Genomic DNA, 24,658 nt, shown 5'->3' on the forward strand with positions numbered 1-24,658 from the left:
AGGAACAAAAGAAGCCTTGTAGATTAATATAATCCTTTAAAAAATTTGCTTATATGTAAGTTGTATACATATAAATATGTAAATGTGTATACATTGATGTGTAAATGTGTATATGTTATATAGATTTAAATAGTAAAGTGTGTATGTTAGTATCTATATGTGCATATGCTATATACATACGAATATGTAAATGTACATATGTTGAGATATAAATGTGTATATGCTACATACAAGTAAATATGTAAATGTGTATATGTCAATATGCAAGTTCATATACTTGTGTATGTTATATACATATAAATATATAAACAAGTTTGTGTTAATATGTGTCCTGCCAGGAATCACATATGTTAATATGTGTATATGTCCTACCAGGGGTCACATAGTCTCATATGTGGATGCATCCCAGCAGGGCGCACATAGGCTCATATGTGGATGCGTCCTACCAGGGGTTACATAGGCTCATATGTGGATGTGTCCCTACCAGGGGTCACATAGGCTCATATGTGGATGTGTCCCTACCAGGGGTCACATAGGCTCATATGAGGATGTGTCCTACCAGGGGTCACATAGTCTCATATGTGGATGCATCCCAGCAGGGCGCACATGGGCTCATATGTGGATGCGTCCTACCAGGGGTTACATAGGCTCATATGTGGATGTGTCCCTACCAGGGGTCACATAGGCTCATATGTGGATGTGTCCCTACCAGGGGTCACATAGGCTCATATGAGGATGTGTCCTACCAGGGGTCACATAGGCTCATATGTGGATATGTCCTACCAGGAGTAAATTAAAAGGCTCCACATTAAGACCAGGATAGAGACAAACAATGGGACTAGGGAGGAAAGATAAAGAAAAAAAAAAAAGATTAAAGAAAGAAAAGACCATCATGTTGGTTCTTATGAAACTATAGCCTAGGATTCAAGTAATGGTTCCAGCTCCAGAAGATATGAGTCTGAACCCCACATGCACTGCTTCCAGGTTGCGGCCTTAGGAGAACTGGTCAGTGCTCCCACAGCTCCTGGAGAAAAGAAGGAGAATGACGTCCACTGCGAGGGTCAGTACAGGGATGGGGTGCCATGATGTGCACAAACGGCTTGATGAGCACTCCTCCCAGGTCTGCCTGTTAGCTGAGGGCGGTGACCTCTGCCATCCCAGGAGGGCAGTGAGTAACTGAATAAGGCAGATGCGGAGCTTTTCACCTCTAGCATAAACACGCATGTAAGAGCGACTTGGAATATGACAATAACAATTTAGGTTTTTTTTTTAAGACTTTATTTATTTATTCATGAGAGACACACAGAGAGAGGCAAAGACACAAGCAGAGGGAGAAGCAGGCTCCCTGTGGGGAGCCCGATGTGGGATTCGATCCCAGGACTACGGGATCACGCCCTGAGCCAAAGGCAGATGCTCAACTGCTGAGCCACCCATGTGTCCCACAACTTAGGTTTTTTGTAGCAAGAAGCATGCTGTTTCTTGTCTGGGCCTGACATGGGTAGACAGGCAAGGCAGTCAGTATCACCATCAGTGGTGATGTTATTGTTCAATCACACACTTTGTTACTTCTTTCTTATAACAGCTTCATTGAGATATGACTCACGTGGCAGAAAATCCACCAACTTGAAGGCTATAATTCAGTGATTTTACTATATTCACAAAGTTGTGAACCATCACTTTTGTTATGAGCTGACTTGTGTGCCCCCCAAATTCCTATGTTGAAATCGTCACCCTCGGTACCTCAGATTGTGAGACAGGGCCTTTAAGACATGATTACAATAAAATGAGATGGTTGGCTGGCCTTGATTCAATGTGACCAGCTGTCCTTACAGGAGGAGGAGATCAGGACCCAGATGGGGACAGAGGAATGACAGGCGAAGACGCGTGGAGAGGATGACCATCTACACACCAAGGAGAAGGACCTCAGAAGAAACCAACATGCTGACACCTTGACCTCAGAGTTCCGGCCTCCAAACTCTGGAGAAAAAATATATTTCAGTCGTTTAAGCCCGTCAGTCTGTGGTACTATGTTTTGGCAGCCTCAGCAAATGAATACAATTACTATCTAATTCCAGAACATTCCATCACCTCAAAAAGACACTACACGCTGTTAGCATTCACTATCCATTCCCCACTTCGCCCAGCCCCAGGCAAGCACTAATCTACTTTCTGTCCCTATGGATTATATCTATTTTGGGTATTTCAGATCAGCAGACTCACACAGAATGTAGTCTGTTGTGCCTGGCTTCTGTCACTTAGCACGGTATTTTTAAGGATCATCCATGCTGTCGCTTGTCAAGTAATTCTTTTTATTGTCAAATAGTATTTCGTTGTATGAATAGGCACTACATTTTGTTTCTTCCTTCCCCAGTTGATAGATATTTGAGCTGTTTGTACCTTTTTTGCTAGAGCAGGTAATACTGTTTTAAATATTCATGTATGCCTTTTTGCGTAAACATACATTTTCAGTTTTCTTGGGCCTGTGTCTAGGGGTAGAATTGCCAGGTCATATGGCGACTCTGTGCTTAATTTTTTGAAGAACTATAAAACTGCTTTCCAAGATGGCAGCACCGTCTTACATTCCACCAGCAATGTAGGAGGGGTTCCGCTTCTTGACTCCCCTGCTAACATGTGTTACTATCTTTCTAATTACAGGCACATGATGTGTCATTGCAGTCCACTTTATTGTGCTTTGTAGATCTTTCTTTCTTTCTTTCTTTCTTTCTTTCTTTCTTTCTTTCTTTCTTTCTTTCTTTTTTCTTTCCTTTTTTTTTTTTTTACAAATTGACGTTTTGTGGTAACTCTGTTGAGCAAGTCTATCAGTGCTTTTTCCAACTGCTTTTGCTCACTTTGTATCTCTGTATCACATTTTGGAAATTCTCATCGTAATTCAAGCTTTTTCATTATTGTTGTATTTGTTATGGTGACCTGTGTCCAGTGATTATGACTCACTGAACACTCAGATGATGCTAAACATTTTTTTAGCAATAAAATGTTTTATTTTTAAAAATGATTTTATTTATTCATGAGAGACACAGAGGGAAAGAGAGGCAGAGACACAGGCAGAGGGAGAAGCAGGCTCCATGTTTTGGAGCCTGATGTGGGACTTGATCCCAGGACTCCAGGATCACTCCCTGTGCCGAAGGCAGGCACTAAACCACTGAGCTACCCAGAGGTCCCCTAAAGTCTTTTAAAAGTAAGGTATATGCATTGTTTATTTTGGCATAATGTCATTGGCACACTTAATAGATTACATTATAGTGTAAACATAATTTTTCTATGCACTGGGAAACCAAAAATTTCATTTGACTCAGTTTACTGTGACATTTGTTTTATTTGTGGTGGTCTGGAACCAAACTGACATACCTATGAGGTATGCCTGCATAGCCATCTACTGGGTGAAAGTTGTATCTCATTGTGTTTTTGATTTGCATTTTCCCAACAGATAGTATTTTGTTCAGATGTTTATTGGACATTTGCACCTTTACATTGAAAAATGTATATTTGAGTCCTTTGTTCATTTTTTGAAAATTGAGTTGTCTTTTTTATTATAGAGTTCTGAGAATTACACAGTCTGCATACAAGTCTCTTATGGGATTTGTTAGCATTTTATTCCATTCCATGAGTTGCCTCTTCACTTTCTTGGTAGTGTTTTTTGACACATGTACATTGTATTTTTTATGATGTCTAATTAATTTTTCTTTGGTTGCTTATGCTTATGCTCAGGTGTCTTACCTAAGAAACCAATGAGTAATCAAAAGTCACAAAAATTTATCTCTTTTTAAATTTTCTTTGAAAAATTTTAATAGTTTTAGGGGATCCCTGGGTGGCTCAGAGGTTTAGCACTTGCCTTTGGCTCACGGCATGATCCTGGAGTCCTGGGATCGAGTCCCACATCAGGCTCCTTGCATGGAGCCTTGCTTCTCCCTCTGCCTGTGTCTCTGCCTCTCTCTCTGAGTGTCTCTCATGAATAAATAAATAAAATCTTAAAAAAAAGTTTTAATAGTTTTAGCTTTTATATTTATGTCTTTGGTTTACTTTGAGTTAATTTTTTAATATGGTCTGAGGCAGAGGCTCTACTTCATTATTTTACATGTAGATGCACATTTGTTTCACCACTTGTTGACAAGACAATTGCTTTCTCAGTGACTTATCTTGGTACGCTTGTTGGAATGACTGAATCATAAATGTAAGGATTTATTTATAGGCTCTTGCATCTATTCCACTGGTGTATTTGGCTACATTTATGCCAGGATCATATAGTCTTGATTCCCATAGTTTGTTTGAAGTCAAAAAGTGAGCCCTCTAACCTTGTTCTTCTCCAACATTGTTTTGGCTATTCTTGGTTCCTTGTATTTTCTTCACTTCATTTTAACTAAGCATTTTATTTGGATTATTGTAATTAATTTCCAGAGAAAAATATGCAGCTGGAGTGATATATCTCAGGTAGCTCAGATTGAAACAATCTGCATTTATGCCTATTATCTCTGTATAATTATTAGGTATGTCTTTCTTTTACTTCTCAGAATCTTAATTATGAATGCCAAAGTGTTGGTGATCCTAATTTTAGATCACATGAGTTGCAAAGCTCTTTCAATATCCAACTAGGGAATTGAGTCTGTCAGAGAACTAGGTATAATCTGTAATCCATTCCAATTCCAGGGAGCTACTTGAAATTATCCTTCACTTCAACTTTTAAAGATAAACTTATCAATCACTTTTAATGTCAAGTTATCTCTCATAGGATACCTTCTAAGTGAGTTTAAAAAAGAAATCAATCCCTTTCACTAACTTTCGTCTTTAGGACAAAGGGACAAAGCATGGAGAAAACAGGCTTTTTAATCCCTTATTTTATTTCCTCAATATTATTACATTTGAAATACTTTAGAATATTATTTTTTGTTTAAATATTTTTTTTTTACCTTTGGAAAATGAATTTACATAAAATATTTAAATTAGCCAATAAGCTTTTGTCAATCATGTCTAATGATAGTCAATGACAAATAATACTTGATGAAATGTTAGCATTGAATTAGTCTAGTGTAATATAGCAGGACTGATAGTAAAGATAAATTTGACAAAGGATTTAATGTATAATCAAACATTTAAAGTGAGTAAGGAATGAAAAACACCCAAGATAAAGAATAAGAGTACTGGTTTGGAGTTCCAAAGCAAGCAGGAGATCAGGAATTGATACCTGTAGGATTTACATCTGAGTTGTTTGTTTTTACTTTTACCTTTGAAGAATACATTTTATATAGGCCTGGAATAAAATATGAAAACACTCTGTCTTCCGACCCAATAGCTAACTGAAAGTTGAAAATAAAAAATGTGAAATAAAAATCAAGAAAAATATTTGAAATTGGTACTGTTTTAATTGTAGATGAGTTTTTAGTTTCCTACATGTATTTAGACCGTTTACTTAGAAAAAGTGAGGTTCTTCAATATAAACAAACATAGTTGAATAAGTAGACGTTCAAGTGCTTTCCTAGACCTCCTAAAGTGTCCTGTAGTATAGTGAAATAAAGTCAGGAAAATAATATCAAACTTGTTTTGCTGTGGGAGCAGATAATTAATGCAATGAGCAGCATCAATGCTGACTCAACCTGACGCATATTCAGGAAGGTTCTGGATCACTACATTACCTCAAGACTCTTACTTATTGCAAAAATTTTCCTTTGCATAAGGTGACAAATGTTTTAATATGAAAAGAAGGAAGACGAAGAGAAAAGAAAGAAAAAGAAAGGAAAAGGATGCATTGCTATTTTATGCTGTCTCTTTCTGGTATCTACTTTAGAGGGAGTCTTCTGGTTCTGTTTCAGACAATTCACCAATGAATTCTCAACAAGATCAAGAATGAAAGGAACAATTGTGCTCACTGTTAGAGAAGCTAAAAGAAGCCGCAAGATCACATCATGGGCTGTAGGAGACTCTTAACTTTGCTTTTGAAGAATGTGTCAGTGGATATATGAATTGAATATGTATTAAGTTCCATCATTTTTCAAGTTGAAGGTCACTTCAAAGCAGATGATTTCTCATTCTACCTCTCTCTCTCCCTTTCCTTCTCTCTCACACACTGGTGCACATACACATACACAGGCACACTCACACAGCACAACCCACCCACGTAGGAACATACACCCTCACACAGGCACACCATCACACACACAATTACACACGAGAACACACAGTTACACACTTCCTCTATATGATGACACATGTGGATGGGTAAAAAGACTTAGTTTCCAGAATGTCTATCATATGCTGACTGTTTTAAAAGAAATAGAGTGTGGGCTATTTATTTTCATGTCACTGATGATTTTAGGAAGAAATGGTAAAGACTGACAAGAATTAATAGAATGCTTTGCAACTAACTTTGTCTGGATTACTAAGGAGTTCTCATGAGATTGTTCCAACAGTGGAGGAAAAACTAGTGAATTGGGGGTGGATGTAATGTTTTGCTCATAAAGAATTAACAATGTACTATATTCCTCTACATGTTTTGAGATGAGTGGCATTCCACTTGAATAAAATCTATGTCACCTTAAAATATGTCATTAATGAATTATTAGTATATGACTATATATTTAAAATAAATGCTTTTTGGTTAAAATAGAAACAACTCAACTAAAACGAATCTTCTCTTCAAGCCACAAAATTTGCATCTATCATAGATAAGTGTGTGTATTATGACACAGTAATTTTAGACATGTAGCCCTTAACTCTGTGCAGATGGGTTTGTGGTAAAGTTATACTCCTCTCAGCTATATGTTATGATGGAAAATACACACAAAGAATTTTGGGAACTAATGAGGACTATTTCTTTTTGTTCCAAAACTTGAGTCTAGTACTTAATTGTTACGTAGAATCTTATTCACAGCAACTGCAAACAATGACAACTTTCTTTTCCACTTTTGCAATTGCCTTATGAATCAAAGAGCAGTAGTAGGCTGCAAAAGTAATAATAAAAATGCACCATAGGGATCCCTGGGTGGCACAGTGGTTTAGCGCCTGCCTTTGGCCTGGGGCATGATCCTGGAGACCCAGGATCGAATCCCACATCGGGCTCCCTGCATGGAGCCTGCTTCTCCCTCTGCCTGTGTCTCTGCCTCTCTCTCTCTCTCTCTCTCTGTGACTATCATGAATAAATAAATAAAATCTTTAAAATAAAATAAATAAAATAAAATAAAATAAAAATGCACCATAAATTTCTTTAAGCAATTGTCATATTTTATGTCTTATTACTAAATGGAACTTTAAAAAAAATGGAACCATGATTTTTTTGTTGAATAAAAGATCTCTTATTCAAGTGTATTGTAATGTGATCCAAGGAACACACGGTTCCAAGCAGGGACTTGCATCATTCATGGCAGTGAAGACAGAAACTCAAATCTACATGCTGGTTCTCTGCCTTCCCTTCTCCCCACCTCCCTCATCCCACCATACTTGAACAAACAACGATATCACCAACTATCCAAGTGTCTGCTTCCCTTGGACTCCTTGTCTGAACCACTGTGTACAAGAAATGGATCAGGGATCCCTGGGTGGCGCAGCGGTTTAGCGCCTGCCTTTGGCCCAGGGCGCGATCCTGGAGACCCGGGATCGAATCCCACGTCGGGCTCCCGGTGCATGGAGCCTGCTTCTCCCTCTGCCTGTGTCTCTGCCTCTCTCTCTCTGTGACTATCATAAATAAATAAAAATTAAAAAAAAAAAGAAATGGATCAGGATGGTGTTTTTGGCTCAAGGATGCTCTAGGGACAGTTCTTTATCGAGATCAACAGTGATATGATAATGGGTATTGCTGGTTTTCTTTTTAGCAAGCCTTTTGCAATCCTTATGTACTCCAACCCACAGGGAAGGAGGATTACCCCATCATGAAAGAAAATAGAACTCTATTGAACACATATTTTTTTTTTAAGATTTTATTTATCTATTCATGAGAGACACAGAGAGAGAGGCAGAGACACAGGCAGAGGGAAAAGCAGGCTCCATGCAGGGAGTCCGACGTCAGACTTGATCCCGGGTCTCCAGGATCATGCCCTGGGCAGAAGGCAGATGGTAAACCACTGAGCCACCTGGAATCCCCCAGAACACATCTTTCTTATGGAAAATTATAGTGCAGACACTGTGTGATGTGATAGATAATGTTCTAACTAATGTCCTATAGCAACTCCAATAGGAGGTTCCTAAAGTAGCACATTGGTTGTTGTATTTTGAATAAATTCCCCTGGTCAATATAAAACTTGCCAAAGTGTGTAAACTTCTGCAATAGATGTTTAATAAAATGCTTACTGGTTGGCTGAATTCTGAGAATTTTTGCGTGATCACTTACATGCAACAAAATCAGAAAGTAGAAGGGATAAAACTATACAAATGGTCCCTTCTCTCTTATGCATTCCAATCTAAGATCAAAACCTGAACACAGAACAATCAATTTATGTGGTATTCCGAACTACGGTAGATGCACTAAAAGAATCCCAGGTAAAGGTTTATATCAATATTGACACAGTAGGAATCATGGTGTGTGCCAATGCCCTAGTTTATAGTGACAACAAGAAGACTCACATAGATGTTCTAATATCCAAGGAGGGGTGGTAGGCTTTGGTGCCCCAACCCCCAGCATGTGTGCGTGTGTGTACATGTGTATGTGAGAGACACTCTCATCCTTAATGACCATATGGAGTCATCCTTCTTTATCTTATGAAAATCTGTCCTTCTACCAGCATGGTTGGGTTGAGATTCAAATTTTCCATGAGGATAATTTTTACTATATTTCTTTGGGCAATTCTAAAGATATGAAAGTATAACTTATTGCTATAGAATGCCAATTAAGTGACTTCAAAAGAATTGACAATTCTTGTAAAATTGGTTGAGACATTGTGGTAACAGCTACATACATATACATTTATATGATTATATTTAATTCTTATAATTGTTCTAAAACATAAGCAAAATAATCCATATTTTACCCAGAAGGAAATTAAGAGGTTATGAGTTCTATCACCTATTGCTTGTCAAAAAAATCATCTGATTGTATGAAGGTGCCCAAGCTTCTTGGAAATCTGAATATTTTTAGAATAAGTATTGAATACATATGTAAAATATATGAGAAATACATAAAGTATTAAAATCATATGTCAGAAGAGTAATACAGCCCAAAAGGATGTTTATTTTTATAGACCTCTTGTTCAGTTTTTAGTGATACACCATGCGATGCAGTTATCAAGGCGGAATCACATTAATGGCCAACACACTAGGGACCCAGATCTTTATTCTTAACAGATCCTGAATGCCAGGAGGTTACCTTGTGGACCCTCAAAGGCCTCATGGAGACCTAGATTGCACAGCTACTGTATGAAACTAATTTACATCCATTTTTGAAACAGAGGTCACTTGTGGGAATGCTACATTTCTTTCTGCAACTGATCTTAGGACTCTCCAGTAGAAAGTCTGCTGGTCTAATAAATGTCCTATATGACTGGCTAATAAACACCCCCTCGGGCCAAGCAGAACACCTGCTGGTTTCATATACTGCATTGCTGTGTAGGGGGCACCGTTTCCTTTACGCCAGTTAGATGAACCACTAAAGCTGCGAGCCTCCTTAAACATCTTTCCTAACAAGTATTAATGGAAGATAAATGCTATAGAAGTTTCATCACGATTTTATATTAAAATAATTGTCACACTGAAAGAGAATTTGAAATCCGCCAGGATTCTTACCTTAGTAGCACACTTCTCAAAATAAGTGTGCATGCACGAGCTCCTCAATTATTAAAATAATGTGTGCTTAGCATAAAATGCTAAAAACCATGAAGAAGAGGAAAACATTCTGTAACTCCACCACCATTAGTCAAGTGAACTTTACAACTAGGATCCTCTACTACATTAGTTTAGAAGTACCTGAACATTTGTTCTGCTAATACACAGAATATGGTCTTCTAAATTCTCATTTCTCTGACTTTATCATCTAAATGACCAGTTTTCTACTATTAGACATTTGTGTTATTGTTTATTTTGTACTCATATAATGTGGTGATAAACGTTTGATATAAAGCAAAATAAGTATAAAATAAATACAATTATCCTTATCTCTTGTCATTGTCTTCAAGTATATTCCTAATGGTATTTCTGGGTCAAAAGGTTTGAATATTTATTGCTTCAATATATACTCACAACTGCTCTCTATCAAGGTTGCATTAATTTGCAGCTTGGCAAACAGAGTAGATGCCCATTTTCCTGCATGCTTACAAATGTGGAGTATTACCATATCACATTGGCTTGCTGGTGAAGTCATGGTTTACTGCTGTTTTAATTTGCAACTTTTATTGCTAAAACGATTGAATGTCTTATGTGTTTGTCATTTGCTTTTCCTCATATATTCATACTTTACCCATTTTTCTGTTGTAGTGTTGACATTTTTTACATGACTTTTATGAGAGTTAAATAGAGGAAGAAAGCTGACACATTGCATTGCGCACATTTAGACTTGTTTTATATTAACCTTTGCACACATTGTGAGCATTAACTCAGGAGCAATTATATATACCAATGGTCAGGAAATAGATGGTTGGTAGAGCCCATTTGCAAGTAACTGGGATAAAAATTTAAAGGTTCTTTTTTTTAAAAAAATTCTTTCTTTTGAAAAAAAATCCTCGTCCTTGAAAAACACTTGAAAAATGACCCATTTTTAACAATCTCATCCAGAGTATTTTAAAGGAAAAAGCCACTTAATAATAATAGTGATAATGTTAGTAACAGCTAACATTTACTCTGAGTGTATGTTTAAGGCACTGTGCCAAGCACTTCATATTCTCAAAACGATCCATGAAACATACTCTATTTACATTTTATCATCAAAGAAACTGACTCGTAATGTAAGATGAACAAGATTACTAAACCTTGTGTATATTTCCTACCACAGTTTCACTCTGGCTGAAATGGGAAAAATATGCATAAAATTGCCTTCTGTTGTCATGGAAGAAAGAGATTTCCTAAAGTAAAATCCTGGAATTGGTGTATTAAGCTGAACCCTATGACATGACTCTTTTGTAGGTCAATAGTGATCAAATATTGATCATATAAGTTTCTAAGGTTCCAACAAATTCATTTGAAATGGTTAGAAACTACAGAAGACAGTGCATGCAAACAAATCGTAAAAGTGATGGAGAGCAGTTGTGTTGCAGGGATGTCATGACTAAAGCCCATGTCTTTTATAGAGGGTGGTAGATCTGTCACTGACACAGGGTGCACAAACTTTCCAAACACTTAAGATAATTGTCCTTTTAGAAAGATTACATCTTGTGAATGTCTTCTTGAATATTCAGTGACTACAAATGTTTCTCTTTTTTTCATCATTCTGGTAAAATTTTTTGGCTCTTTTGTTTTCTGCTCTTTCCCCAAACCCAGCCCTACTCTCTCTCTTTCTCTCCTGCTGTCTCACTGTCTATCTTTGTCTCTGCTGCTCTGCCTCTCTCTATGTCTAGGGACCATTGACTAAGGAGCTACTAGGGTCTATGCTCCATGTTCCATTCTCTTGTATATGGTGGCAAACAGGACAGTCTTTTAAGGAGTTTGTGTATGAGTCAGTGGAGAAGAAAAGAGGAGACTTGTTTCTATTCGATAGAGAATTGCTTTGCAGTGGAACTTAAAATAATCCTGGATGATGGCAGGGTGCCTTTCCACAAGAGGTGACTTTGAAACTGGGATGCTGGAGGGGAAGGAGCCCCAGGAGAGCACTGTTTTCTTATTGAACTTAGGAGACAGAAGCTGGAATTCAAAGCTGCTGATGTAGTCAGAATCAGTAGGGCTGAGGACTGGGGGTAAGTAGTTTTCACTTCACAGCACCATGTTTATAAAGAAAATTAAATTCTTAATTAAAATTCTTCCCACAAAGAAAGCTTTACATTCAGATAGTTTCACTGGTAAATTTCATCAAGCATTTCAGAAATAAATATTCCAAATTCCTTAAGATATTAGAGGAATACAGAATAGTTTCTACTTATCCTATGGGGTTAGTACCAGTCTGATATCAAACCCTGACATTTTTACAAAATTGCAGGCTAATATCCCTTATGAACATAAATAGCAAGATCTTAATAAAACTTTGGCAAATCAAATCCAGCAAAAATCTAAAAATAAAATGCATTTTACCTTCCTGGTGTAAAAGCCACAAAATCACAAATCTCCATCTTGTCAGAACAAAAGAAAAGATCCATATGATAATCTAAAGAGATACAGAAAAATCACTTGCCAGAAAAAATTCATGATAAACACTGTCAGCAAATGAGGGATAGAAAGGAACCTTTTCAACCTGATAAAATGTTTAGTGAACTACTAAATGTTCAGCTAACATCTTATGTAAAATCAGAAACAAGGCAAGGATGTGGGCTCTCACTATTGCTCTTTGGTATTGTACTGGAGGATGATGCCATGAGGCTTGACAAAGTGAAAACATCTAAGCAATCGAAAACAAAGAGGCAAAATTGTCTTTATTTTCTGGGGTCATTATCACTTATATATAAAATCCTTAGAAACCAACAAAACATTTATCAGACTAAGAAATGAAAACAGTATGGTGCCTGGTCAAGAAACAAAAGCAATTATATTTCTACAGTGTAGCAGCAAAGACTTGGGAAAATTGTAGCTATGAGGGGATTTTTAAATGCTATTTAGAGTAGCATAAAAATCATAAAGTATTTGGGACAAATTTAACAAAAGATATACAAGACCTCTACGCTGAAAATGACAAGACTTTGAAGAGATATGAGAGGTGAGGAACTACATAACATGAAAGTTATACCATGTTCAGGGATTGGAAGATTCAATGTCATTAAGACGTCAAGTGTGCTACTTCTGTACATACCGGGGATAGAGAAATGACTCCTGAATAGTTCCATGGACTCAAGGGACCAGTGGGAGGGGGTCCTGACCCTGATGCCCCATTTCTATGGGGGCTCCATGGCAGGGCTCCAGGTCCTCAGTATGAGGGCAACGTGGCCCTCTGCCATGGCTCCCAGCATGTCTTGCTATTCCCTGTAATGTTCCCATTACACGTGGCTCCTGATGTAAATGTCTGTGTGTTCCTTTGAAAAAGCCTTGGAAGAATCATTACTTTATGTATTTGCTCATAGCATGTTGCAGAGTCTCAAATCATGGAGATCCAGTCTCTTCTTTTCCATTCCTGAAAGTTGTTGTGTTCACATCTGATATCAAAATATACTCTAAGATAAGGCACTACAGAGCCCATAATTTCCTAGTGTCAAATTTAATGATGATTGTGGTACATGCATTAGAATCACCTGGAATGTTCTTTAAAACTGCAGACTGCTGGATCACATGTCTGACCAACCAATCAGAATATGTAATGCAAGCTCCCACAAGTCCGCGTTTTAAAATGTCATTGTGATGCACCCCACAATCTGAGAAAAAGTTACCTCCCTGGCCAGGCAGTTTGAAGAAATGGCCGACATCTGCAGTGTTAACCCAAGGAATTATTCAGGCAAGTATAGTTACCAGAATGTTTATCAAAAAGCACACAATGCAGAGTTTTCAAGTGGAGGTCAGGCAAAGCTGATTTGTGTTTATAGGAGAGCAATTTACTCAGAGTAGGTCCTGTGTGGTACCAGGATAAATGGGAAAGTAAATTTAGCCCTTTGGAGGAAGGAAGTTTTTAGGACTAAATTAGGTGCTATGGCTTCCTGAAGTCTAGAGCATTGCCTTCATCTGAGGGGCTGATGTGACACATGAGGCTGCCTGAAAGGGTGAAGAAGTAAGTGGTTATTGCGAACAAAACCATGATCTGGGGACAGCACTTATGGCAGGCAGAGCTCATGAGGTTCTGGGAGGCAGGGCCCACCCTGATGGTCAGAATGTCCATTTGATCACTAGACCTTTCTTCTGTCATGGAAGCTCACTACCTTCAGTTAGTTCTTCATCTTCCACAAAACCCTCAAAACCATTTCTTTTTCTTATTTTGTCCTCTGTCATATGTCAGTCACCCACAATGGTTGTACTGTTCCATGCTTCACATATATGTTACGGATGAAGACCTGTCTCTGGCACAATTCACAGCAGTGTTGCTCTGCTTCTGTCCTGAGTTTCAGGGTACAGGTCACTAGTAACAGACCAGATTCCTCCTACTTGCAACAAAAGGTGTCATTTCCGGGCTGCTGCATGCTACCAGTGCAGCTGAGAAACACACTCGGGTCTTGATTTTCAGATGTGATGCACAAAGTACGCCAGCTTCACAGAGTGTGGCGAACCAGACCAGATCACTTACGGATGTATTTCCCTGAGATCCAGCTATGCAATGTAGACCCGTTGTAGTGTACGTTCCTGGCCATCATCTGGTTGTGACACATTATCAATATCACCCTGTGAACTAGGGTTGGTTAAGTATTTCACAACTTTATAGACGGTTTTCCAATCATCATTTAAAATGTATGACAGGAGTGCCTGGGTGGCTCAGTCAGTGAAGCCAGTCATGATCCCGGGGTCCTGGGATAGAGCCTGGTGTTAGGTTCCCTGCTCAATGGGGAGTCTGCTTCTCCCTCTGGCCCCCTACCCCATGCTCGCTCTATCAAATAAATAAATAAATAAAACCTTTAAAAAATGTTTTAAAAATGTATGCTAAATCCTGGCATGTCAAAGTCTATGCTCAACAGTTGGTATCTTTAGTTCCGATCATTAGACAAACACTGTATCTTGAAAGGATGGTTTTTATCACCTCCATTGGGTGAGTTACATGTGCTCATGAGGGCTGTGGAAGGTGTATTTCCACAGCTACGCATCCCTGTTTCTTCTGCACTGTGTTTATGCCACATCTGTAAAGATTTGAAAAACGGGGTACATCTCCTGGAGATGACTTTACAATTTCTTCATGTCTATCAAGAACTTAAAGAGCTAAGAAATGGTGTAAAGTTCTAATTAATGTGTCAGTTTTGCTACAAAGGAGTTACTGAGGTTTTTGACACTGCAGCATGTTCCACTGGAATGAAGCAGTAGGCTGCATATTTCAATTCAAGCCGTAGTGCTGGCTCCATCAGAAACCAAATTAGGAGCCTGTGTAAACCATTTCCTATGTCTGAACATCTAGGCCACTGGTCAAAAAACTAAAAATATGATACATTAAAAAAGGGACCCCCACCTATGAGGCCCACCATCCCTAAAATGCTTACTTTCTATGAATCCATTGAATATATGGTGTTGCCCTAAGTTTGTTTTGGGTAAAAATTTTTTGTGAAAATATAAATCCTAATTATAGCTTGATTCTTTCCCATGTCTGGCTAGGTAGGGTTTTTATGGAATGGACTGAATAACAAATTGCTTTGGTTTGCCTAGCTTGGGGAGATGAACCAAAGATTAGCATTCCACATGGAAGACATTATTTGTCACCTCCTGACCATGGTCTCTGGGCAGAGGATGGCATGAAAGCCCAATCTGTAAATGGAGAAAAAGCTGTTTGCCTAGAATCTGTAACTAGTTGTGTATTGTCATCAGCCAGGGACCCCCACGTATGGACCCTGTGTCTCTGTGGGCTGCGGAGGAGCTCTGAGGTGCCAGGAAGCTCTGTATGCTGACCCATTAAATTGGACCAGGACAAAAGGGGTTGTGCCTTGCTCTCTATTTAGCATAAACAACAGAATCCACACTTCATACCAAGTATGCACCTTCATTGCTTATCACAAGGTTCCTTATGAATTTCAGAGCCTCTGAGGACACGCATGAACTCTCAGGTGACGACAAAGTATGGTGAGGCCGATGTGTTGCAGTTGATGACAAACCCAGTAAGGTTTTCTTGCTTTTAGACCTCATGTTCTGGGTGTCTCCATCACATGTCCGAGGCCAACACACCAGAAAAATGTCAACGTTTTCAATAAAGGAGCAGTTAGTTAAAAACTGCGATAATAAAAAGAACTCGGACTGTCTTGTTTCTGTTTTTCTGGTTTCCTTTCTTTTTCTGTGTTGGAGGCCTGTTCTTTACAACTCACTGAGCAGTTGAGTTTAAGTGAGGGCAGAGTTTCATTTGAAGCGAAGCTGGACTGAATCGCCTCTTTGGAAACTTCCCAAGTACAAAGAATGCTCGGCATTCCAGGCCTATGACAGAGTGCGACGTGACCGGTTCCAAATGTCCTCTGCTTTACTGGTGCAAGGCCACTCCAGGAAGTGGCCGTTAAATGCAAAATAGGCTTCTAGCCTGAAATACAATCTCAATGTTTCCCTACTTGCTTTCCTGTGAAGACTGTTTTAGCAACACCATCAGTGGATGGATATTATTCTTCAACTATTTTACCTTGAATCTTCATGGCAAAATGATAAGTTATGCAACATAATTCATACTCTGTCACAGAAGATGCTTTTCTACTATTTGAAAGCAGAATGGTAAATTTGAGACCCAGAAAAAGATGGAAACACGTTTTCCCCATTTTCTCCATGTCATCTAATCAGTCGTTTTTAAATATATAACATGGCTTTCCAATCTGCATGAGTATTGTTTTTCATTCTGTGCGTCCATGTGTGTATGTATATGTAGGTACGTATTTCACACAAAGATCATATCCAAGTGTAAATATTTTATGCCTAGATTTTACATACTTTATTTTTTACTTTATGTATTTTGAATTTTGATATTTATATGTATAGCTGAGTGTAAGTATTCATATGCTTATATTTATTTTATATCTAAGCATAAATATTTGTATTAAATATATACCTGTGCACAAGGAGGGAATCCCTTAATGTGTTTATAAATGACCACATAGGGATTTTATGCATTCATACATTTAACAAATATTTATTGAGTACCTACTTTGTCAAGCACTATTCTAGATTGGGGGATATTTCAATAAACATTAGACCAAAATTCTTCCCTCATGAATCTTACATGCTGTCATTTCTAGAGCTCTTGACTCATTGTTGCTACTTGGGGTATAGCAGGTACACACACCTGTGGGTTTATCAGTATCAAAAATATTATTATCATAGGAGATAACATAAAATTGGCACTTTTTGAACTCTAGTTTCATTTGTATCAATGATTACTTGCAAGACACTTTTTCCTTGATTGATTCTATTTTGTTACAGTTTAGAAGTACTATCTTTATTAGGAAGCACCCTATCTTCACCCTATAAATGCTTTATTAGGAAGCATTTATAACTCTTTAGATTTTGATAAAATTTTAAAATATTAAAAATATAAAAGACACATAAATTTCAAGTAACTGTATAATTTTTTCCCTTCTACATTAATTTGACAGATAAGGTAGCACAGAGGAATCTGGATTCTGTAACCTAGTTCAAGATCCACAGTCAAATTTCTTCTTTGAGTATAATCTCTGTTCATATCCATCATGCTGTGTTGTTTATTTGATTATGAAAACTGTATAAGACAGGTTGTAAAAAAGTATAAACTACAACAAGAATATTAAAATTGACAATAAAACAAAAGCAGAGACACATACTGGGTGTACGTATGTGGCTAAAATGCATTCCTGATCGTGAATATTCTTAGATTGTGTCATTGCCTCTCAACTACAGTTGCAGATTAAAATTGCTTAGGGAGCTCAAAAGTACAGATTCCCAGACCCCTTCACCTTTAGAGTCTGACTTGATTGGTCCTCTGACAGGGGGACTTTGCAAGGTTATGTTGTTAAGAATCTGAGAACAGCTCTAATCTATAGTCAAGGCAGGAGACACCTAACCACAGACTTGTCTCTCAGTTTCTGGGCAGATCAGGCCACTTAATTAAAAATGTCTACAAGGTTTAGATAAGTATGACACTGTGGGCCCCAAACTAAGTAGACTTTTCATGAGGGATGCTCATGGGAGGACATACTGTGATGTAATGAACTGCATCCTCTCTGTAGAAACGTGTCTATAAAGAATGCAATAATGAGAACCTTTGAGCTCTTCTGTGTAATGATTCTGAAGGTGGCACCACGTTTCTTCCACTGCTACTAAATTTTCTCAGCTACTGTGTTATTAAAAATAGAAAGAAAGAGAAAACGTAGAACAGGTGCAAGCCTGCAGAAATGTACGGCACTGGAATTTATAGCGACATCACTTCTGGCACGTTTCTAGTAGACATGGATTGGATACAGACCAATTCTCACCGTATTGACTCTGCTATATTAAGCGAAAGGGCTCCCATCATTAAATTAATGAGGGAAACAACCTATAAAAGTAATTAGGCAGGAAAGAAGGGTAAAATTAGGCTCAGTAAACGGTCAGAGAAGGGTTTATTTTTAGTAAAGCTTGGACATTTTACAATAACGACCATAATGTTTTAGAAGTACCATTAATCTTGGTAAAAGGGCTGATACCGGTGGAAATGAAAGCAGTGAAGTGCTGAAGGCTGATCTATGTGTTTTAACCAGAGTCTAAGAATTAGATTTTATGAATCTAAGCAATTAACTTTTTATGTCTATTTGTAATCTCTCTTTAAAAGCATAAAGCATAAACAAAAATCAAAATGAGTGCACTAATGCTTCAGGGAAACTTGATTTTTAAATAACCTGTTCCCTCTCCTTCACAGGCCTCCCTCCTCCTTTATTAGCCTTTTGTTTAGAGAATCTGGCACCACCCTGAAAGTGACCAAGGAGGCTCATAGCATGGACACAATTCCTATGGAGACTGGCTAGACCCTGTGTTTCCCTAGAACCCCTGTAGCCCCTTCCTCTGGGGGGGCTTGCAGTTGTTGAAGATCAAAGCCCTCTGCAGCCTCCTTTGCCTAGAAGAGCCATAAAGCTATTGTTCCTCTTTATCCCAAACTCTGCCTTTGTGTTATATTTTGGTTCCAGAGCACAGAGGTCAGTTTTCGGCAACATATTCCTACATCTTTTGATGTGATAAAGAAAGGGTTCCTGTCAAAATCAATTAAAAAGCTGAGATTATTTGGAAGCTTTAAATGTTCAACATTAAGACCACAAAAACCAGCTTATAAAGGTTTAATATTGTGACCTTCAAAAGGGCATATTCTATAATACAGAAATCACCACCCATCCTCATTGATGCCTGGGTGATCAATTATCAGTGGTGTTATGCCTGAAGGCCAGTCATTGATCATCTCTATTACCACTGTTTCCATGCTCTTGTGATCCTGCTGCCTAACCTGAATTTTGAGCATTAGGCACTACACCACTCCCCATCCCCAGTGTCTGGTGTTTCATGGGAGTGTGGTTAGAAGCCCAAATTAGAAAGGTTGTCATATCTTAATGTCAGATTTTTTTTTTTCCAAAATGCTTGTTGTAAAAGATACTGTCAAGTAGTTCAACAAGTATTACTGCACTTGTAAAGGTAATGGTATCTCAAAATCTATACTAAAAATGATTTTTGTCTCAGCAAAAATCTGGAGTAAAAGCCTATTGGGCTACCCTAAAAATTTGGAGACCATGGCCAACCATGAAAGCCCATGTACTTGGAGCTTTTAGTCTCTTGAGAGAAATGGTAAGCTAAGCTCTTGGTACTGCTAATAAGGACTCACAATATTTCAGGACCGAAATTTTTGGACAGAAACAGACAAGTGTGCTCTGTTTTGGAAGGTGAAGATACAAATTGGGAGGGATAGTTTTTGGAATTTGAAAAGTAGAAGACAAGCAATAACATTCTTTTGGGCTACTTTTTTTTTTTTTTACTATGATTTTTAAAATTTTACTTCAAGTAAAATAGAATGCTTTTGTGTGTGACAGTGTGGAAGGACACTCAAATATGCTTGAATCCAGTTCTGCATGAGGAGTTCAGAAGAAGTGAAAGATCCAGACTACTTACTGGCCTCCAGGTAGGGAACTATATGTGTAAAAATAAAACCAAAACCCAGGGTAAGACACTGATCACAGCATTAGCAAACATGCAAGCAATGAGTAAGACAAATACCAAAAAGCAAGCATCACAGAAGTAAAGGCAAATGGCAAAGAATCAAATCAATTTATGCAACTAATTCACTAACAAAAAAAGAAGTACTGGAAAAAACAGCAGGAAAAAATTGTAAAACCACTAGAAGCAATGTGTTGTCTTCTTTTTTCAAGAAAATGAAAGGGAGCACGAGGTACTTGGTGCTCCAGTGTACATGTAGGTCTCAAAATTAAACACAACATCCCTCTTGCCAGACATCTTTGTCCTGGTCCTCCCTTGGTGTGTCTGCCCTTTGGATCATCTGCTCCAGAGTCTTACAAGATTATAATCAAAGTGTCAGTGGGAGCTGTGGCCTCATCTGAGGCTGGACAGGAGTGAGGAGGGGAGGATCTGCTTCCAAGCTTGGTGGTGGTCACATTCTGTTCCACACAAGTGTCAGTGTGTCTGCTTCATGTTGCCTACAGGACAGGCTATTGTAGTCTGCTTTCTCTGTGGCCCTCCCCACATGCCAACCCCTAACCTATAGCTTGTTTCTTAATAGTGCTCAAGGGATAGAGTCCTCTGGTGAGATGGGAGTTACAATCATTTGAAACACAATCATACACATGTAATCAGGGATCCATCCCCTTTGCTGCATTGTGTTGTTTATAAAGGTCAATCACAGGAGATACCCCCAGTCAAGCAAAGGGACAAGACACAGGATTCAAAAAAAGATGATCAGAATAGTCAGAGGTCATGGGGCCATCTGAGACTCTGTCCAATGCATATATAGATGCAAAACTTTGTATAAAATGTTAACAAATCTAAACAGCAGAATGTGGAAAGGATTATATACTATGACTGATGGAGTTTATCTCAAGAATACAAGACTGGTCTAAAACAGCCAATATTAGTTCTCTCCATTGAAAAAATAAAGTAGAAAAATCATATGAAATCTCAATAAATGCACCAACATAGTTCAACTTTTATTAATGATAAAAGTTCTCTGCTTAATAAGAATAGCAGTAGTCAAGAAATAAGAATAGCAGTAGTCAAGGGCATCTAGGAAAGATGTATAGTTTACATTAAAATTAATGGTGACAAATTGGATGGTTCTAATAGAAGAACAGAGGAAAGACAAAGTCTTTTACTCCCAGAACTTCTCTTCATCATTATACTAGACATCTTAGTACAACAAAGCAAGCAAAAGAAATAAAAATTGCAAAATAAGGGGGGATAGTACAATTTTCATTCACATATGATATGATTATATATATATGTATAACATATCATATATATAGTCCTAAGAAAAATATTACAAAGCTACTAGAAATAATAATTTAGCAAGATCACAAGGAGAAAATCAATGTAAAAAAACAAAGTATTTCTTAACAATGAGCTATCAGAAATTGTATAAAAATCCACTCACAGTATCAGCAAAAATCAAAATACTTAGAAATTCATTTAATTTAAGATATGCAAGATGGGTTCAGGAAAGCATTTCAGAAAGAAACTAAGGAGGATCAAATAAGTGGAGAGATATACCATGTTCATTGAATATAATGTTCAATAACCTTAAAATTTCAATTTCTCCCAAACTTGTCTATGAGTTCAATGTAACCCTAACCAGAATCTTAGCAGGAATTTTTGTAAAAATTGACAAGCTGATTTAAAATTTACATGGAAATGCAAAAAACCTACACAAGCTAAAACATTTTTGAAAATGAAGAAAAGTCATTTTCTTACAATACATGATTACCAGATATAACAATAATTAAGACACCATAGGAAAAATAGTTAAATAGATCGATGGAACAATCTAGGTCATCTAGAAGATGATTCACACTTACAGTTCTTTTGTGCAACTGTGTGGTTGCCTCAAACTGTGACCTTGGACTCAGTCTTGTGACCTGTGTTAGCCAGTGGGAAGTTAGAATGTGATGCTAACAGAAAAAAAGTACATGCCAGTTATGCTTGCTCACCCTGGCACCTCCTCCGTGACCATTGGAACACACTCAAGCTAGTCTGAGAGAGGATGAGGGACAGGGCCCAGATACTCCCACTGCCCTGGCCCAGAGCCAGTTCACAACTGGTTATGTGAGTGAGCCAACTAAAAAAGAACAGCTCAGCTGAGACAGACGAAATTTCAAACTCACAAAGCCATGACTTCTATAAAAGCTTATTATGGTTTGTTACTGCAGCATCATTTTGCAGTGGAGAGTTGATGTACTTATAACTTACCTACCTCAAAATTTCACCTCAGAGGAACCTTTATTCATTTTAACAAGTTATTAGTGTTATTGAAGGGTGTGTGTGTGTGTTACATACTGGTTGAAAAGTTTGGTGATTCATATTATGGGTTTTGATATTTTTCCCTCTTTGGTAACTCAATCAACTTTTCTAGTAATGAAGGTAGTGCTTCTCCAAGATCCAGATATCAGATGTGACTTGCAGAGAGTACTACATATAAATATTTGGATCTTAGTAAAGTTTCCTAGATGTTAGTGTGACTTGTGTTTCCCATCAAATTCCAGAATTCTTATCCAATTGAGTCCAATTTATGGAATGAAAATATTTATCCTACAGAAGAGTTTCTGTAAGATGGCACTTGACATTTGCATTCATCATGATTGACAGTTTTGGTTTTGAAATGTGGGACCTGTACACCTCTTGTCTCCTCAGTTTCTGTTAAAAAAAATCTCTGATATTTCATTTCCATTTTTCATGTGTTAATTCATGTCCAACACGTTACCATACTTAAAAAATAGTCTTTATTTTATTCATTTTAGTGTCAATTGACTTAGCTAATATCTTTCAGGTGTAATCTGCAGCCCTTAGAAAAAGCTCTTAATGTGGGAGTGAAGAACAATACCAAATATCAGATGACAATGAATTAATTTCTACTTAGAGTTCTGTATTTAGCAACTACTCTCTTTGAATTTTTTAACTGAAAAATGTGTGTATTCTTATATTTCTCCCTTAGCATTTCTTTTTAAAGCCTGCTAGTGACATTCCAAAAGATATTTTTTTTAACCAGATATTTTAATTTTAGAAACTGTGATAGGAATTTTGGGAAACCACATGACCTCTCTGAGCAGCAATTGACTATATTAGAATCTGAAATGATACTACATGATGGGAAAGAATCCCAAAAGTAACCTCAAGGAATGTATAACATTTGGGAATAATGTTATTCTTGAGATCATTTCTTCATCTGAGCTTTGTTCAAAAATTGAAAATAAAGCTACAGACTAAAACTACAATTTGCCTCAGTGGGTTAAATTGTACGTCAACTTAAACTTTGTTTTTTCCACTCTGCTAAGATATAATTAATTCACAGTAAACTACATATATTTATATTGCACAGTTTGAAGAACTTAGACATTTGTATGTTCTGTGAAACCATCACCATAATCAAGATACTACCGCTTCCATCTCCCCCAGATGTTACTTTAGGTCTCTGGGCCATCTATCTCTCCCTCCAACCCTGTTCCAGCAATCAGTGATCTGTTTTCTGTCATTATGGATTAGATTGCATTTCCTGAAATCTCATAAAATGGAATCATAGAGCAGTGATAGTGTTCTGTGTCTTTTTTTCACTCAGCACAGTTATTTTGAGATCCATCCATGTTGTATATATCAAAAGTTTGCTGCATATTATTACTGCGTGGTTTTCAATGGGATAAATATACTGTGTTTTGTTTACCTGTAAGTCTATTAATAGGCATTTGGGATGCGTCCGGTGTTTGGTTATTATAAGTAAAGCTGCTATGAACACTCATGTAATAAGTTTTTTTATATACATTTCCTTCTCTTGGGTAAATACCCAGTAGTGGAAGGGCTGCTTCTTGTGACAAGTGTATGTTTACCTTGTTTAATAAAATGTCAAACTGTTTCTAATCTTACACACAGTGTATGAGAGTCCAGTGGTTCTACATTCTCAGGCAAGTCCTTCTCACCATTCTAGAAAGTGGGTGGGGGTATCTGATTGTGGTTTGAATTTGCATTTCCCTACTGACTTTTGATATTGAGCATCCTTTAATGTATTTTTTCAAGGGAAATTTGTGTATTTGGGGGGATTTTGAAAGAATTCTTTATTTAAATTCAATTTAGTTATATAGTGTATTAGTCATTTCAAGGATAGAATTTAGTGATTCATCAGTTGCATATAACACCCAATGCTCATTACATCTAGTGCCTTCCTTAATGCCCATCACACAGTTATCCTTTACCCCCACCCATCTCCCCTCCAGCAACCCTCAGTTTGTTTCCTAGAGTTGAGAGGCTATCATGGTTTGCCTCCCTCTTTATTTTCATCTGATTTTATTATTTCTTCCCTACCCCATGTTCATCTGTTTTGTTTCTTAAATCCTACATATGAATGAAATCACATGACATTTGTCTTCCTCTGACTGACTTATTTCGCTGAGCATAATATCCTCTGGTTCCATCTACATCTTTGCAAATGTCAAGATTTTATTCTTTTTGATAGATGAGTAATACCACATCTTCTTTATCCATTCATCTGTCGATGGACATCTGGGCTTGTTCCATACTTAGACTATTGTGGACATTGCTGCTATAAACATCGGAGAGCAGGTGCCCCTTCAAATCACTATGCTTGTATCCTTTGGAGAAATACCTAGTAGTGCAATTGCTGGGTTGTAAGGTAGTTCTATTTCTAACTATTTGAGGAACCTCCATACTATTTTCCAGAGTGGCTGCACCAATTTGCATTCCCACCAACAGTGTAAGAGGGTTCATCTTTCTCCGCATCTTCACCAACACCCAATGTTCCTTGTGTTGTTGATTTTAGCCATTCTGACAGGTG

General features: G+C 37.6%; 1 pseudogene; it reads right to left on the reverse strand.

Annotated features, from left to right (window-relative positions):
- LOC111094191 overlaps nucleotides 1–24,658 on the reverse strand; it is a 37,655-nt pseudogene that overhangs the window by 10,649 nt on the left and 2,348 nt on the right.

Source organism: Canis lupus, chromosome 2 (genome assembly GCF_011100685.1).
Source record: "Canis lupus familiaris isolate Mischka breed German Shepherd chromosome 2, alternate assembly UU_Cfam_GSD_1.0, whole genome shotgun sequence".
Taxonomy (NCBI): domain Eukaryota; kingdom Metazoa; phylum Chordata; class Mammalia; order Carnivora; family Canidae; genus Canis; species Canis lupus.